This window comes from Saimiri boliviensis, chromosome X (genome assembly GCF_048565385.1).
Source record: "Saimiri boliviensis isolate mSaiBol1 chromosome X, mSaiBol1.pri, whole genome shotgun sequence".
NCBI lineage: Eukaryota > Metazoa > Chordata > Mammalia > Primates > Cebidae > Saimiri > Saimiri boliviensis.
This window is the reverse complement of record NC_133470.1, coordinates 77,265,488-77,279,611: the sequence shown is the minus strand read 5'-3', so window position 1 is coordinate 77,279,611 and position 14,124 is coordinate 77,265,488. Positions and strand designations below refer to the sequence as shown.

Below are 14,124 nucleotides of genomic sequence, written 5' to 3'. Positions count from 1 at the left end.
CCAGGTCAGAGCCATTAGCTGAACACCAATTGACCTTGACAGTTCTGACATTTTAAACAGGCAATTGGTAATGATTGGCTCACCGAGAAGAGCTCATTACTTACAGAGCTATCTCTTATAGAAACAAACAGCTCATTATTTATAGAGCTATCTCTTATAGAAACAACTTGATTCTGACCTGAGTAGTTTTCATCTGCACCTGAGCAGTGGAGAATTACAGATCCCTACTGAATTGAACAGTAATTTGTTCCTTTGTATTCCTTAAGTTTATAGTTTTCATTTTTTTCCATACCCTGCAAGGTTTGTACCTCCTCCTGCGGGTGACATCCTATCTAGACTGTTTCAGTGAAAAGTACTGATGATACATGCATGTCTCTCTTAAGTCTACATCATCCTAAATGCTATTCTGTGGAGTACAATTCTTCATGATATTTGAAGAGAGAGAGAGCGAGAGAGAGAGAGAGAGAGAGAGAGAGAGAGAGAGAGCGCGCGCTAGAACACCAGTGGTTGTTTTAGTAGGCATTTATCATGTGCCCATAATAAATTTTAAAAAACCCTGCACATGCAAACCCATAAAACTCAGTTTGATTTATCAGGAGGTTTAATAAAAATTCCCTGAAATAATTTATAACTTCCTTTTATTAAAAGTGAAAATTCCACCATTAGTACAAAATGTGGGGAAAAAAACATTTTTTGGCAGTAAATATCCTCATGGCAATGTTCCTGAAACAAATTTTAGATTAAGTACAATGTCTCTCAATCAACATCTTACTTTACACCTGGCTTATTGTTATCTATCATTATCTAGATATGCTTCTCCTTGTGTCTTCCAATGTTTAGGTGCAAAATAAACATATTATTCCTAGAAGTTTAGCACATAAACACTGCGTTGGAAAAATTCTACTACATATAAATGTTTGAAACAAAATTTCAATTAATAATATGTGGCATTCTGCTTGTAATATTACTCAGCAAATGCACAGCACTTTTATACTTGATCTCCTTAAGATGAAAACAACACAGCAAGAAATTACAGCACAAATAAACATACTTTTCTTCCCAAAAAGAAAACCTAGCCTAACAGATTAAAAGTCTTCACCAAATTCACAGTGCTATTAGTGGCAGAATCAGAATCAAAATCAATCTTAACAGGCTCTAAATTCAATGTTCTTTTTTGTATACAGCCCTCCAAATTAAGAGGAAGCATGGTCTCATGCACACTGAGATTTTAAGCAACTGTAATCACTAGAAGAATAATAACTGTGACACATCCTTTAACTCTCCACTCCAACCCCTCAGGTGCACACACACACACACACACACTCCCTCTCTCTCTGTCTCTCTCTCTCTCGCTCACCCCCACACACACCATTAAGAGAAGACTTAAGATTGACTATTTACTAAGTAGTAATTTCTTTGGAAAGCCCAATGAACTTACTAAAATGTGGTAACGATATATCATAATAAAAGCAATGGAGTAGCATCACACACAGGGGGCAGTTGGGGGGTAGGGGAGAGACAATAGGGGGTGGGGAGGGAGGGGTGGGTGGAGAGGGATAACATGGGGAGAAATGCCAGATATAGTATGCACCTAAAGTTAAATAAATTAATTAAAAAAAAAAAAGAGGCATCTTAGGAACAAGAAAAAAAAAGCAATGGAGTAAAATGTGACAAGTAAATAGTAAAAAACAAACAAACAAACAAACAAAAAAAACTAAGCAGAAAAGTGATGAACTCTGATGGACAACTATGAATGAATCAACAAATTCAGCTTCAAATATATCTAAGAATTAATTAATCAAAAATCTCAAGGCACATTATCTCTGCCAGACATCTAGTTCCCAATGTCAGTGGTAGCTCTCCTTATTGGAAGGCTAGGTCTCTGGGGCAAGGTTCTATGCTCAGTAATATTCAAAGGATAGCTCCTTTTCCCCACAAGTTTAGGAACAAATATTTTATCTGATTCCTTGTTTTCTCTTCTTTGCCAATACAACAAAGAATAATGACAAAAATCTAAGAGTAATAGTCAGCTAGCAAGGAAAACTATAATTTTGAATTCAATAATCTACTAACACAAAGGAATTCATAGATTTTTAAATCACTAAAGGAACTCAGTTCTCCATGTGGTTTACATGACAAACTGACAAAAAGTTTGTATGTATGTTTGTTGATGAAAATATATAAACTTCAAGAATTATAGTAAAATGTATATATTTTTAGAGAAAGAGTCTTGCTCTGTTGCCCAGGCTGGAGTGTAGTTGTCTGATCATATCTCACTGCAGCCTCTGGCTCTTGGGCTCAAACAATCCTTCTGCCTCAGCCTAGCGCATTTTATGGACAGAATCATCTTTCATTAATTATATGCTACTTTCTTATACTAATATAATTTTAATTGAATGTTTTTATAGAATTACAATATAATATGTATATTAAAATGTACAAACTTCATAAAAGAGAGATTCTCATCTTTAAATTATATGATTTATCTCCATTGTGTAAAGTACTAAGATTTTATGAATACAGAATACTATAAAATAAATATTGTCCCTCAAATTGTTATTTCATCATAGAGCTAAAAATTAGCTGTTATAATCCTAAGGTCAAGTTCTAAAATCAGGACTCCTACAGGAAAAATTCTAATAAACAATTTTGTCTCTAGGTTGAACATACTCTATAGATTGCCGCTATTGCAGCTAGATTGTATGTTATAGAAGGTATAGTGATTTTGAGAAACAAGTTGGAAATTTCATATTGTAGCTAGATTATGGAGGATTTTAGCTACAAGACAAAGAAGGAACTTCTTCAGTAAATGATGGGAAGTTTGGAGAAGAGTATGACATTATTAGAACATGACTATAGGAAGGTGATTCTGACACCAATTGCTCAAATCTGCTAAAAAGCAGATAGCTTGGAGCCAGTGAAAACATTTAGGAAGTCATTTTAATAGGTACAGTGAAAGACCACAATAAAATAAAATAAAATAAAATAAAACAAGCAAAAATAAGAAAACTGGTGCCTGAATTACAATGGCAGCACTGGTAATGAAAACAGGTGAGCTACTTTGGAGTTAGAGTCAAGAGCTTGGGACGTTAATGGGTATGAGGATGAAGAGGAATGTTGCTACAACAGTTATTACTATATTTTAGCATTAATACGGTGATATCAGGCACCCATTTAGCCTACAGTTAAATTTCTATAAATGAAGTACTATTAAATAAACAAACGCGTAATTAAGCAGATCTTAACAAAAGTGACACAATCAGGTGTCCCAAATTAACTTTCTTCATACAAATGAATGTATCTTGGTTTTATGTATGACTTGTGCTTTTAGATATTTACCTGTAATTCACATAATTTTTAAGATGTTAAAAACTGTACGATCACTTCCTATAGTTAATTAAATGATGCTTTTTAATTCTATGTTAATCGCAGAAATTTATTTACTAGAAACCAACTTCAATAATAATTGAAAGACAGAAGAAGTTGCAGAAAACTAAGATTAAAAGAAATATCATTGGCCTGATTGTATAACCTTTATTACTTTACAGGAATCCATCATGTCAACTATTAGTGGTAAAGAAACTCTCATTAAGAGAACACAAAAATCTCTTTAGTGAACATGAGCAACAGATGGCCTGCTGTTGGAATACAGATAATTATTTACATAATATAACTTGCTTACATTATGATTAGACAGAAGGAATATTTGAATATGTTTAATACTTCACCAGTTAAACCCAAATTTGTTAATACCTGGATACACACTGAGATACATAAATTTGAATTATTTCTCTTTAAGTATGTTTATTTTTACTATTTAATTAAAATGATAATTTATTTGATCTTAATTTTTCCATATTTCAATTCAATTTGCAGTTTTTACAAATGTGTTGTATCAACGCCTTTTAGCTTTATTTTATAAAATTCTAACATATGGCATAGCCTTAGTGCTTTATTCATAACAATTGTGATCTCTGAATATCCTTGCCCTCTCCTTTGTTACCAAAATTAGCTAGATACGTTTTTTAAATAATTAGCTTCATTAACTGGATGTTAAAAGCTACAAAAACATTTTAAAAGTTGCTGTGCATAAGAGAAAAAATTCCACTAAACTAATGAAATCTTACGACTTAAAATTGCTTACTGAGCTGACAACTTATCCAGGGGGAAAATAATTTACACTTTTTTGTATTCCAAGCACCCAGTACAGTGCCTGGTATCCTCAATACATACCTTAGTTCTTTTTGAATGACCCATAATTCAAGTAATTTTTAATCCAAAATCAATATACATGATCAGCCAAAAAAATTCCACTATTCTTTCTGTGGGTTAGCTTTATCTCTAGAAAGTTACCAACAACCAATGAAGATAGGAAATCTATAAAGTATGACAATTATCTTTAGGATATTTTGAGAAGATTGACTTGAATCATTGACAATTTCTAAATAATTTGATTGGAAGGTTTAAAAGTCCAGTTACATTGCTAAGTGAAACCATTTCAAAAACCTCTTGCACTTTCCAAATCATTTTGTATAATAATTACTTATGGTTTTAGATTGTTCACAGAAATGGAACAGATATTGCTACCTAAAAATTCACTGTTCATGAATCACTCCGTGATAAGTATAGCCACTTCCTTAAAACTACTGCTTCATAAAATCTAATTTCATTATTTTAATAGTGCTTTCTGTTTCTATTTTCTTGGTCAGTTAAAAAGTATGATACAGATATCCCTGAGGGCCCCTCACGCGGCTGCGTTTGAATGGCCCTGAGTGGGACTCGGCCCAAGCGGAGGGACACTCTGGGCTGTAGGGGGATCGTCGGCGACAGGGCTGGGCTAAGGCGCTGCGGTACCATGAGGTGCGGGTGCTTAAGAGATGGCATCGGAAACCCACAAATGTTAAAAAACGGAATTTTCTTAATAAGATTGAGGATCATTTCATTGATCTTCCTAGAAAAAAGATCTGTAATTTCACTAATAAGAACACGAAGGAGATTAAGAAATCTCCAAAACAGTTGGCTGCTTACGTAAATAGAACGGTTGGACAAACTGTGAAAAGACCAGATAAACTATGTAAAGTGATCTATCGCAGAAAGCTCCCTGGAAGTGGGGGCTGTGACATGGCAAATAAAGAGAATGAACTGGCTTGTGCAGGCCACCTGCCTGAAAATTTATATCATGATAGTCGAACATACTTAGTTAACTCCAGTGATTCCGGTTCTTCGCAGACAGAAAACCTATCATTGAAACACAGTAGGTTTTTTCCTGACGTTTCTCAGGACCATGAAACAATGGCCCAAGTTTTGTTCAGCAGAAATTTGAGATTGAATGTAGCTTTAACTTTCTGGAAAAAGAGAAGTATAAGTGAACTTGCAGATTATTTGTTGAGGATAGAAGATCTTGGCATTGTAGTAGAGTGCCTTCCTGTGCTCATCAATAGTTTACAGGAAGAAAAACAGTATATCTCACTTTGCTACTGTGTAGACTTGTTGGCTCTAGTAAAGTCACTACTTAAAAGCACATTTGAAGAATATGTCATAGTTGGTTTAAACTGGCTTCAAGCAGTCACTCAAAGGTGGTGGTCAGAACTATCATCCAAAACAGAAATTATAAATGATGGAAATACTCAGCTTTTAAAACAACAATTCAATGGATTATGGGAACAGGAAAACCATCTTACTATGGTTCCAGGATACACTGGTAACATAGCTAAGGATATAGATGCTTATTTGTTCCAGTTACATTGAGAGTTTTCATCTACTAATGAGCATTTGGTTTTTCAAAACATTCCTGAACTACATAATTTACAAAAATTAAAAAAGTCTGGTCTGAGAACTGTGAACTGTGGAAGAAATCAAAACTATTTTTTCTTTTAAAAAGCCACATAGGGCCGGGCGCGGTGGCTCAACCCTGTAATCCCAGCACTTTGGGAGGCCGAGGCGGGTGGATCACAAGGTCAAGAGATCGAGACCAACCTTGGTCAACAAGGTGAAACCCCGTCTCTACTAAAAATACAAAAAATTAGCTGGGCATGGTGGTGCATGCCTGTAATCCCAGCTACTCAGGAGGCTGAGACAGGAGAATTGCCTGAACCCAGGAGGCGGAGGTTGCGGTGAGCCGAGATCGTGCCATTGCACTCCAGGCTGGGTAACAAGAGCGAAACTCCGTCTCAAAAAAAAAAAAAAAAAAAAAAAAAAAAAAAAAAAAGCCACATAATGAAACCACTAATAAAACTGCAACAATCTACTTCACATTGAAGTGGAAAAATATCCAAAAGGAGCAGCTTCAACTTCATGGAGGTGAAAACGCACTATGAAAATTGTTCACCTTTGCTGCGTTTGGGAGTTATGTGGTTTAGTAACATTAAGAGCTATTGGATTTTAATGCAATCCTGCATAAGAATGTAATTTATACTATGTGAAAAAATAAGACAGGATTTATTAGTAGGAACCACCAAGACCAATCATCATTAACTTTGTTAAGATTATATTTTAAGAAAAAAACCACTTAAATGTGTACAGCTGTTTTCTTATGCTGAAAAGACTGAAAGTTTAAAACATGGAAAAATCAATATTAATGTTTTTTGTTCACACTGAAAAAAGTATTATAAGTACAGTGGTTAAATTCATAAAATTATGTAAAAGTTCTTTCTGATAATAATACTGATAATAATTTAACTTTATTTAGAATAATGACCCCCAGTTCCATGTTAAAATTAAATAATAATAATAGCAATAATTTCTTTTAACTTGTTATCTATCATAATTAAATATAGGACACTAAATGAAAATGACAGGAAAACAGAAAAAATACTGAAAATAAATATATCAATGGGAAAAATGACAGTAATAGCGTATGTTTTAAACAGAAATGTTGTATAGTAATAGAATTCCAAAAATCAAAATACGTTTAAAAATCCATGACAAATCTGTTGATTTAATACAATTTTATCAATTTTGATTAAGGAGTGTTACCAGGGAAACTCGTATTTTACAGGTAATTAAGTATCCCAAACCATATTGCAAAACACATGATTCTATACCAATTATACTCATGTTTTTCTAATAAAAACTACATGTTCACAGATATCACGACGTTTAGCATCCCACTCACAAAACATTAATTATCCAACCTATTATGCGATATGTGCTGTAGATATGGAAACATCTACAGCATATAACTGAAGATATATTTTGTCTAAACATCTACAGATTTAGACAAAATCATGGGACCACAGACGAATGTGACTAATATCATGCTTAATGCAAATGGAATGCTTCTCCTTTCCTGTTTCTCTTTTTGTGAATAATTATTTCACAGACTTAGTTTATTTGTGAAACGGCAGCCTTATCTTTTGGGTAAGGCTGAAATTTCTGTTCATTAGTAGTGTACTCCTCTGACCTCTTGCAGAGTTATCTGAAGAACTAAATCTCTCCTTAACACAGAGAACATAGAATGGTATATTTTATTTTTTTGTTTCGTCACTTGAGACAGAAATAAAAGACAAGACCCCTCAAAATATTGGTACATGTAACGGATTACCCAGAGTCCAATTTACTTCCAGAGACAAGATTGATTAAAATGAGAATATTGAGAACTAAGTAGATCATTTTTATCCAATCCCTTTTGTGATAGAAGTCTAAAATGCTCCTCAAAACCCCTAACACACCCATTCTAGTCTCTGGGATTATGATGATGATGAAATGCCTGTGATTGTGTTACACTGAGTGGCAAAAGGAATTTTGCACATGAAATTAAGTCCCTTACCAGTCGACTTCACATTCATCAAAAAGAAAATCTTCTGGGTAGGCCTACCCTATTTACATGAGCCCTTTAAAAACAGTATTTCTATTCTAGCTGGTAGAGGATAGGATGTCAGAGAGACTGGAAGTATGAGAACAATTCATGCAGAAGGTTTCTCCATTGTTGAGATGGGGTGGCAGATTCATGAATCAAGGACATAAAGTGGTCTCTAGAAATTAAGAGAATGGCCTCTTGCTGATGACCAGTAAGAAAACTGGGACCTTGGTTGGGTGTGACGGCTCATGCTGGTAATCCCAGCACTTTGGGAAGCTGAAGTATGTGGATCACTTGAGGTCAGGAGTTCAAGACTAGCCTGGCCAACATGGTGAAACCCCATCTCTACTAAAAATACAAAAATTAGCCAGGCTGTGGCACCAGTTTGTAATCCCAGTTACTTGGCAGGCTGAGGGAGGAGGATCACTTGAGCCCTGGAGGTGGAGGTTGCGGTGAGCTGAGATCACAATTCTACACTCCAGCCTGGGCAAGAGCCAAGATTCCATCAAAAAGAAAGAAAGAAGGAAGGAAGAAAGGAGAGAAAGAGAGAAAGAAAGAGAGAAAGAAAGAGAAAGAAAAAGAAAGAAAGGAAACAAGAGAGAGAAAGAAAATAAAAAGAAAATGAGGACCTCAGAATTACATTTTACCTATAACCTGAATGAAATTGGAAGCGTATTCTCTATAGACTCCAGATAAGAGCCAGCATGGCCAATATATTGAGTTTAGCCTGTGAAACCCTAAATAATGAACCCAGCCAAGCCTACCTGGACTTCTGATCTACAGAACTGCGATATAACAAATGAGTGGTTTTATGCTTCTAAGTTAGTGGTAATTTATTACACAACTTCCAAAACTAATACAACATTCATTTTTTTTTTTTTTAGATAAAGAAACTGAGACCCAGGGAGGTCCACAAATAGAAAATGATGTGTCTCTCTTCAATAATCACATTCCAAATGGCACACAAGCATTATGTTCTTCTATTGGCAACTGTCTATGAATCCCACAAAGCAAAGATAATTAATATTTTAAATAGCCAAATATCCATAACAACTGGCAGGGAAATAATACCTGAATGACTGAATTATCAAATGTACTAATGTGGAAATGATTGTTATGCAAACCTATATCTTAATTAATTGATACAACTTTCCTTTTAGGCATGGAAGTAATAAACTAATGGGACCTCCCATATTAATAGGTCCAGAGTCTTTGGGTGCTCATAACAACTTTACTTCATATACATTCAATTAATTATGTAAAAACAACCTCTAGAGATAAGCTTAATTATTCTGACTTAGCTAGTTTCATTATTGGACATTGAACATGCAAAAGTTCCTAGGTGTTTGCAAATTTCAGAAATAAATATAAAATCAACTATCTTTGTATAGACCTAAATGAGCTTTAAAAATACATCACGTCAAATTAACGGAGTTTCTGAAATCCTATTCAGGAAGAGAGAAACTGCTTATGTGACTGGGGAACCTGTCATTTGCTAGAGTTACAAAGTGTTTGTTCTCAACAACTTGTCAGGCAGTAAAATTAGGTGTCAACTTGATTGAATGGAGGGACACCTACATGGTTGGTAAAGCGTTGTTTTTGGTTGTGTCTATAAGGGTGTTTCCAGAGGAGACTGACATTTAAGTCAGTGGACTGGGAGAGGAGGAGCTACCCTCAATGTGGGTAGGCACCATTCAATTAGCTGCCAGCATGGCTAGAAGAAAGAAGGCAGAAGAAGGATAAACTTGCTTGATGAGTCTTCTACCTTTCTTCTTCCTGTGCTGGATGCTTGCTTCTGTTCCTCCTACCCTTGGACATCAGACTACAGGTTCTTTGGCCTTTGGGCTCTGAGACTTGCAGCAGCAGCTTACCAGTGGCTCTAGGGCATAAAAGCTTCCCTGCTGGCTTCCCTGGTTTGGAGGTGAATTCCAGACTGTGTTACTACTGGCTTCTCTCTTCTCCAGTTTGCAGATGGCCTATCGTGAGACTTCACCTTGTAAGCATGTGAGCCAATTCTCCCTAATAAATTCTTTTTTATATATACATATATTCTATTTGTTCTGCCCCTTTGGAGAACCCTGACTAACAAAGCTATATTAGGATCCTGCAGCTAAAAAACAAAATAGAAAATTCTAAGTAAATATTCAGGATGTGCCCAAATACCAGATTCTTTGTTATCGTGTGTGTGTGTGTGTGTGTGTGTGTGTGTGTGTGTGTGTGTGTACATTTTATGTGTGCTTACTGGCATTATCTATAGAAAAATAAGGATGAATTAAGTGATATCAATTGAAGAGGCATGTTAGTGTCTTGAAAAAAATTACTGAAGTAAGTAACAGAGAGTAGATTTGACTAGTCTCTCCTTAATCCAATTTCTGAGTTGGCTTGTTTTTACCTGGTTGGTAATGCTCCTTCCAATTTATGGATATATTTTAGAGATAGGGCTAATAAACTTATTATCTGATTATTTGCTTATATATGATATTTTTCTTTTAAGTCCTATTCCTCCCCTGTAATTTCGTTTCTAATGATTATAATGTTATAATGATGATCAAAATTAAAAGAAGAATGAACCTGTGATTTTTAATCAGTAGAGCTTGAGTTTGATCCATTTTGCTTTTGATTCTGTACTCTTATGGTGCAAATTGTTTGCATTTATTCAAATTGTTGATGCCCTCAGTTCATCTTTAAGATATTGAATTTTCATGTTCATGGACCATGACACAGAGGGATTTGATTTTTGTAGCTAAGTCATTATTTCTGAGAGAAGGTTTTCTACTTTTATGTACATCTGTGTTTTAGTGTTTGCTACACATCAGTATGGTGGTATATTTTGCTCCATGTGTAATGACTGTATTAAAAGGAATACTGATCTATAGTCTCTATTTTGTTAGGTCAAACATGAGTATTTTCTCAGAGAAGATTAAAATTATTTTTTGAGTGAATTAATAAAAATAATTAATTTTCTATAGGTCTGCTTCAATATATGCAGGCCAGGAGCACAGTGAGATAGGAAGCTTCTCTACCATGGCATTTGAATGATATTGAAAGTGAATGACTCTTAATTTTTGTACCTCAACCTTGTCTCAGACCTATAAGGTACATTGACTAATTTTTACATTATTTAATTTTGTGTCATTTTTTTTTTGGTAAAGATGCTATGCTGAATAACAATTGCAGATGTACAATATGGACATGTTTCCATTTTTAGTATTTGTACAAAAAAGAACAAAAATGTGATACAACACACAAAATCTATTTGAAGAGATGAATGTATATGCTCACCAAGAGGTTTCTTTATAATGATGAGACAAATCATAAAACATATTATACAATGGATACATAAAAAATAAAAAGCTATCAATTAAATCATACCACCAGAGAAAATCTTCCCTGAAAAGAAGGCGGGAGGACAGAAAAGAAAGAGGACCACAAAATAACCAGATAACTAACAACAAAATGGCAGGAGTAAGTCTTTACCTATCAATAATACCATTGAATGAAAATGGACTAAATTCTCCAATCAAAAGACATAGAGTGGATGAATGGATTTTTAAAAAAGACCCCATGATCTGTTGCCTACGAGAAACAATTTCACCTATAAAGACATACATAAACTGAATATAAAGTGATGTAAAAAAGATATTCTACACCAATGGAAAACAAAAAAGAGAAGTAATAGCTATGCTTATATCAGACAAAATAGATTTCCAGTCATAAATTATAAGAGACAAAGAAGGTCACACTATATGATGACATAGGGTCCAAAAAAGCAAGAGGACATAACAATTGTCATTATATATGCACCCAATGTTGCAACACCCAGATATATAAAGCAAATATTATGAGAGCTAAAGAGAGACATAGACTTAAAAACAGTAATACCTGGAGAGTGCAACAATCCAGTATAAGCATTGGATAGGCTCCCAGACAGAAAATCAACAAAGAAACAGCAAACTTAATCTGTACTAGAGACCAAATAGATCTAATAAATATTTATAGAGCATTTCATCCAAAGGCTGCAGAATACACATTCTTTTCCTCAGTAGATGGATTATTCTCAAGGACGGACCATATGTTAGGTCACAAAAGAAGTCTTAAAACAGTCTAAAAATTGAAATAATATCAAGCATCTTCTCTGACTACAATGGAATAAACTAAAAAATCAATAACAAGAGTAATTTTGAAAACTGTACAAATATATGGAAATTAAGCAATATGTTTTTGAATAGCCAGTGGGTCAATGAAGAAATTAAAGAAATGGGAAGATTTCTTGAAACAAATGATAAAGGAAACACAACATACCAAAATCTATGGGATACAGCAAAAGCAGTACTCAGAGAAATTTAGAGCTATAACTGAGTATATCAAAAAAGAAGAAAAACAAAATAACCTAACAATGCATAATAAATAACCAGGAAATCACGAGAAAACCAAATCCAACATTAGTGGAAGATAGTAAATAATAAAGATCGGAGCAGAGATAAATGAAATTGAAATGAAGAAAACAATACAAAAGATCAATGAAATGAAAAGTTGGTTTTTAAAAAAGATAAACAAAAGGCAGAATAAATAAGAAAAAAAAGTGAGAAGATCCAAATAAATAAAATCAGAGACAAAAAGGGAGAGATGCAACTGATACCACAGAAATTCAAAGGATCATATTTGGCTACTATGAGCAAATATATATATGCCAATAAATTGGAAAATGTAGAAGAAATCTATCAATTCCCAGACACATGCAACCAACTGAGATTGAACCATGAAAAAACCCAAAAAGTGAACAGATCAATAGCAGATAATGAAATTAAAGCCATAACAGAAAGCCTCTGAGCAAAGAAAAGCCCAGGACTCCATGGCTTCACTGCTGAATTCTACCAAACATTTAAAGAAGAATTAATAGCATTCCTTCCCAAACTATGTCAAAAAACAGAGAAGGGAATACTTCCATATTCATTCTATGAGGCCAGTATTAGCCTGATATGAAAACAAAACTAAGACATATAAAAAAAAAAAATAAAAAAATCTGGGTGTGGTGGCCATGCCCATAATCCCACACTTTGGGAGACTGAGCAGCCAGACTACTTGAGGTCAGGAGTTCAAGAACAGCCTGGCCGACATGGTGAAACCCCCTCACTACTAAAAATACAAAAATTAGCCTAGTCTGATGGTGTGCACCTGTAATATCAGTTGCTAGGGAGCTTTGTTTTGTTCTTGTTTCTCTAGTTCCTTGAGGTGCAACTTTAGATTGTCTACCTGTGCTCTTTCAGACTTTTTGATGTAGGCATTTAACACTATGAACTTTCCTCTGAGCGCTGCTTTTTTTTGTATCACAGGTTTTGTTAAATCGTGTCATCATTATTCAGCTCAAATCTTAAATTTCCATCTTTATTTTATTGTTGACTCAAATGTAATTCAAGAGCAGATCATTTAGTTTTCATGTGTTTGTATAATTTTAAGGATTCCTTTAGGAGAAGATTTCCAGTTTTATTCCACTGTGTTCTGAGAGCATACTTGATATAAGTTTTTCTCAAATGTATTAAGACTTGTTTTGTGACCTATCACACGGTCCAACTTGGAGGATATTCCATGTGCTAAAGAAAAGAAAAAAAGTATAGTCTGCAGTTGTTGGGTAATGTTCTGCAAATATCTGTTAAGTCCATTTGTTCTATAGTTTAAGTTCATTGCTTCTTTTTTGACTTTCTGCCTTGATGGCCTGTCTCGTGCTGGCAGTGGAGTATGGAAGTCCTGCAGTATTATTGTGTAGACATCTGTCTCATTTCTTAATCCTAGCAGCAATTGTATTATACATTTGAAAGTTTCACCGGGTGTGGTAGCTCATACCTGTAATCCTAGCACTTTGGGGGGCCGAGGCAGGTGGATCACCTGGGGTCAGGAGTTCAAGACCAGTCTGGCTAACATGGTGAAACCCCATCTCTACTGAAAAATACAAAAATTAGCCGGGTATGATGGTGGGCACCTGTAATCCCAGCTACTCAGGAGGCTGAGGCAGGGGGAATTGCTTGAACCTGGGAGGCGGAAGTTGAAGTGAGCTGCAATGAGGCCACTGCACTCCAACCTGGGCAACACAGTGAGACTCATCTCAGAAAAAAAAAAAAAGGCGGGGGGAGTTATTTTTGTTGTCATAATGTTTTCTTTTTCTATAAATATTTTAAAATAAAGAAGTCCTTTCTATTTTTATCTGTCAAAAGGAGAACGTAAGGTTTTTTATACTCCTTGATATTTTGAAAAAAAGTATATTGATATTTCTTATATTATGAAACATAATTGCAGTCATATGAGGGTGGAAATAAGGATTGAGACAGGAG

General features: G+C 34.7%; 1 protein-coding gene and 1 pseudogene across 4 annotated transcripts in view; one reads left to right on the top strand and one right to left on the bottom strand.

Annotated features, from left to right (window-relative positions):
- The window catches only part of PCDH11X (protocadherin 11 X-linked), a 777,685-nt gene that overhangs the window by 627,818 nt on the left and 135,743 nt on the right, over window positions 1-14,124 (bottom strand). The window lies entirely within an intron of this gene.
- LOC104652982 (KATNB1-like protein 1 pseudogene) lies at window positions 4,878-5,748 on the top strand (annotated as a pseudogene).